Here is a 5,813-nt window from a genome sequence, read left to right on the forward strand (position 1 = left end):
GTCCATTTGAGGAATTCAGCAAACAGACCCTGGATGCCAATTGGGACACCGTCCTGATTTTGGGACACCGTCCTGATACACTAAAATGGGCTGTTTTGCTTGGTCATTTGACGTAAAATGTTTGATATGCTACGGACCTCCGATTAACATGAAATTTGGCCAACATGCTCATATATGATTATATAACTTAGAAAAATTGTCGGATACCCGACCCGACCCCGTTGACTTTGACTTTGACCAAGTTTGACTTTTAGTCAAACTTAACTAAACACTTATGCAATCGTTCTAGTCTTTCTTTTATACTTGATTCTTGCATGAAACTTGACAACGTGATTCACATGCTATACTTTTCGAGTCGTAACGAGCCATAGGACTAATTGAACACATTTCACCCGACCTTGTATCGTAACCGGTTAATTGACACAACTTACTTGTTTAGGTCAAGGCTAAGCAACTTTCATGCATACGTTACTTTGTGAAGTACTTTTATACTCGTGCACTCGAGGTGAGATCATAGTCCCACCTTTTCAACAACTTTTTATACTTTTAAATTGTGGGCTGAGAAACATATACTTTGTTACATTTTGTACTACTTACTTTTATACTTTGAACACAAGTACAAGGAAAACAAACATTCCACAGCGAGTTAGAACAAAAATCCTCAATTCGATTATCATTAGTTACACTTGCAGGGTGTAAGCGAGAACTTATATTGTGTGGCCATACGGGTTTGACAAACCCTCATTACGGACGGTTCGCTACCGTCTACGGATGAAATATATTTTCGAGAAACAGTGTATGTTCTAACACTATTGTGATGGGGTTCTATGGAAGGAAACGTTAAGTCTTGATAATTGGGTGCTCGCGAACAATACTTTTGGAATGCAAACGATTTTGATAATCAACTATGGGAATACTAAATCTTGTGGTTCAAAAACAACGTTTACAAATACATCTATGATTTCACCAACGTTTTTCGTTGACAGTTTTCTATATGTTTCTCAGGTTCATACTCGGCTACTTGATACATGCTTCCGCACACTTTGATTTCTTGCTTGAGGTCAAGCATACATGCATACGCTAGTGATAGCACTTTTGGATTAAACCTTAAAGCATACATACTTACGCTATTTATAGCAACTGTGATTTTCAACTTATATTATGTCGCAAGTTATTTCATTTATACTTTACAATTTTTGTAATCTTAAACTTGTTGTCGAATTGTTTGTAAACTAAACTTTGCAAGTCTTGTACGTTTCAAATGAATGCGACATAATTTTGGTCAAACGAGTCTCATATAGGGACTACGACCACGTAACGGGACCTAAGTTAACGGCGCCGTCAATAACGGTTTTGGTCGGGTCGTTACATCATATCTACGAATTCCGGACCATTACTCGCTTGACTCGAAGTCGGGAAGAGAAAACGAAAGCATGAAGCTCCAAAAAATAATGAAGAATATAAACTCCGATAATAACCCCGAAATTACAAACCGTGTATATCGATGCCGATAGCAATATAGAGACACGGGAGAATTGGAAACACTATAAACACAATAGTATAGTAGAAGTAAATAGATTCTTCTGGTGGTAGATGAAAAAGAAGAATGACAGATATAAAAGTTAGGAGTATATCAAAAATCAGGACTGGATGGAGCATATTGATGAATGCTTTAAAGTAAGAATCAAGGGAGAAAGAATAGAAGGTGTGAGTCGTGGAAAATAAGGAAACGAAGGGGTGAATTTATAGTGAAATATCCGACAGAGCAATCGAAACAGATTATTGCATATAATCAAAGAAGATCCTGATTTCCTTAATCACCAAAGAACCAAATCTTGTTACGTAAGATTCTCTTTAAATCCCTTAAATCCCGGAAATCAATCATAACTACGTCATCGGTTAAGACGAATATATTTTACTCATCTCACTCTTTTACGATAGTCTCATTTATATTCTTCGCATAATCGAATCGTTTTATCTACATTACTCAATGATGATAAAACTCCATTATCACCATATATTTGTCATGAGAACCTTCTTATTGTTATCCATAACAACCTCTATCAAATTTCGGGGACGAAATTTCTTTAACGGGTAGGTACTGTAATGACCAGGAATTTTCCGACCAAATTATACTTATGAGATTAATATTTATATAAATTAAACCATACCAACATGATAAGCAATCCAAATTGTTGAGACTTGTGTTTTTGAAAAGAGCTTTACACAACGTTTGACCGTCCAATATGACCGATGACATCACGAACTATATAACATACGATAATTATATGTTTGTGTATATATATGTATTTATATATATTTAACATGATCTAAGGATGGTTTAACATCTCATTGTGTACTAATGACAATGAGTTATAAGTATATTTTGAAACTACTAACTTAAGTTTTCAAAACGATAACTATACGTAACATTCTTTGATATATATACTTATAATATATAATGCTTATACACGTATCGTATATATAAAGTATTTAATCACTTTTTAAGGACTTAAATACATAAAAAAATATAAGTATATTCACAAAAGATAGCTATATTTGAATTCTCGTTCCGTTTCCTCAAGATTTCTATACGTATATCTAGGGTATATGTACCCATATCATACCCAGCTTCTATACGTATTTACTATTGGTATATACACATCAAATCAACATCCTAATCAACATTATTACTGCCCTAGATATGAGGTAACTAGGATTTGTCAAGTAGTATGAATTATTAGTAAGAAAACAAAATTAGGTATCCTTTTCTTTCTTTATAAACTAAAAACGTTTTTATAAATGAACACCATTTCTTCACTCCATTTTCTCATACCTACACCCTCATTTCTCTCTCAAAATACTCCTAACTTCATACTTGATCATCTCTAAGCATTTTCCCCATCATTTAGCTTCAATTACAAGCCTTAAACACCATAAGAAAACTCTTTCAAGAACATATCAAAATAACCACCCATTTGAAGAAGTTTACTTCCAACCTTTTGATCTAACTCCACCACTCTTTGATTCCAAGATTATTTCTTATCTTTTGCAGTAACTTTGTCCAAGTAACTTGAGGTGGTAACATTGTTCATAATCTTATTCAATTCATATTCATATAGCTATCTTATTTTGTGGTATAAAATTTTAACAACAAGAACATAGTTTGAATGATTTCAAACTTGTTCGCAAACTAAATAGATCCTTTTAACTTGACTTTTAAAACACTTCAAGACCTGTAATATATCATAATGATATGCTAACCTAACAAGATATAACTTGGTTTTACAAAGAACATCTTAAAAACTGAATCTACGTCGTCGGAGTGTAACCGGGGGCTGTTTTGGGTTGGATAATTAAAAACCATCTTGAACTTTGAATTGGAAGTGCATGTTCTGGAAAAATGATATTTCTTATGAATATGTTAACACATAAAAATTTCATGGTTTAACTCAAAGTGTAAGTATTTTTAGAAAAATGATCATTAAATGTTGTTTTTATGATGGAAAATGATCACTTTCATAAGTTTCACCAAAGTTTGACCTATAACATATGATTTCGAATACAAACTAAGGTATTTTCAGTTCATATTCTTAAAATTTGACTCGATCCAAGGAAGTGGCAAGTTGAACCAACAAAAACGGAGTTGTAATGAAGAAACTACGACTAAAACAAGATTAGGTATTCGAAGCTAGTTTAGCTACGAAAATATTTGGAGAAAAAGTAAATTAATCATATCTTTTCTAATTAATATGATATTTTATATATAATTACTTATGATTTGATTTTATATATTTCAGGACCACCCGTAAACAACACGAGAAGATTAATCATAAGACCTCATGATTGTATGCAACACGTCATTTGACAACACGGTACTTTATGTACGCAACACGTCATTTGACAACATGGTACCATGGGTCGAGATTAATTCTGATCAATACGAATACGACGGGGTCTTTATTTATTTTATTTAAGCAACTAATTGTGGACCACTAACATCGGACTGCTAACTACTTACTAAGAAAATATTAAAAGTATTAATAGTATATATATATGTAACGATTACTTAAAAAAAGAAAATATGTTGATATATTATATATATGGTTAGGTTCGTAATATCTATCGGAGACCAAGTCGAATTAAATACCTTCAAGGCAAAAGTGAGTTTCATTTGCTCCCTTTTATATATATTTTTGGGACTGAGAATACATGCGCTGTTTTTATAAATGTTTTACGAAATAGGCACAAGTACTAAAACTAATTATACGTGGGTTTAAACCAAAAATATACCCTTAGCTTGGTAACATTAAACTACTTGTCTATGTACGGTAGGCGCGAATCCTAAAGATAGATCTATTGGGCTTGACAAACCCCATCCTGACTATGGGATGCTTTAGTACTTTGAGGTTATTTTAAACACACCTGATCTGGTGTACTTCAAAGGGTAAAACATGAACGTTAAGGCTTGTTACCGGGTGCCTACAACTTATAGAATACTTTTATACACTTGCGAGTGTACATATATTTATAAACGGAAATCTTGTGGTCTATTAATATATTGAAATGATTGTTATGATAAACCTATGAACTCACCAACCTTTTGGTTGACACTTTAAAGCATGTTTATTCTCAGGTACGAATTAAGTCTTCCGCTGTGCATTTGCTCAATATAAGGACATTACTTGGAGCCGATCATCGCAATGGGACCAAATGTTGATGACTTCGTCCAGGCGGGTCCTTTCAATCAATATTGAACAATACTTGGAATAATTGGGAAAATATGTATCGCAAAAAAGCGTATGTACTATGTATTATATATATATATATATATATATATATATATATATATATATATATATATATATATATATATATATATATATATATATATATATCATAATAAATAAATATAAATAAATTTGTAAAGAGTCTACGTCAATTCTAACACATGCAATCATAGTCATAGTTTAATTTATTTAAAGAAAAAAAAGCTTACCATCATCTACCATAAACATTCATCAATTGCATAGTACACTTTACACTATATAAATAACAAATAATTTATTAAAACTATTACGTAATTAACTGTATTGAGAGGTGCGTGTTTCACGTGGAGAAACTTCTTTTTATTTTTATTTTAGGATAGATGAATCTTTATCTACATCTTAACTTTCCATATCCTATTTTTGTAGAATTTGTTGTTGTTGTTGTTGTTGTGTATTACGTAATTATTTATATTCATGTATGGTTTGATTAATAATTTGTCATATCGCAAATTGGTATGGAATTTATTCTCAATTCCTAACTAATCTAATCATTGAGCTCCACACCCTACTACAAAACCATCTCCTCTCCTTTTATTCCTCCCCCTTCCCTCTCTTTCATCATTCTTCACTTAATTCATCCTTACGATTTTGATTTCAATCAGTATTATTAGTGTTCGTAAAATGAAGATCTACTAATTAATTAAAATTCGGTTCAGGCGAATGCTATTCAGATTATACTTCCTTTTTCCGACCAAATTCAAACTTCACGATCATGAGCCGGAATAAGAGCGATAATCGGCAACAATTTTCCTACCTTTCAACCAATATTTCAACTCAACCGGATATTTAACCTCACCACTGAACTTCACCTGCTTCAACTGGTAACTATTCACACACATACATATATATCTATATACATATATAGGCTTGTATACGTTTCAAATCATCCATATCAATTTATAAATATTAGATTCAAATTTCACGTGTTGATGACATGAATTTTACGAATTAGTTTTTAATTACGATTTAAATTTACTATGTCTA

The sequence above is a fragment of the Rutidosis leptorrhynchoides genome, chromosome 4 (assembly GCF_046630445.1).
Source record: "Rutidosis leptorrhynchoides isolate AG116_Rl617_1_P2 chromosome 4, CSIRO_AGI_Rlap_v1, whole genome shotgun sequence".
Classification (NCBI taxonomy): Eukaryota; Viridiplantae; Streptophyta; class Magnoliopsida; order Asterales; family Asteraceae; genus Rutidosis; species Rutidosis leptorrhynchoides.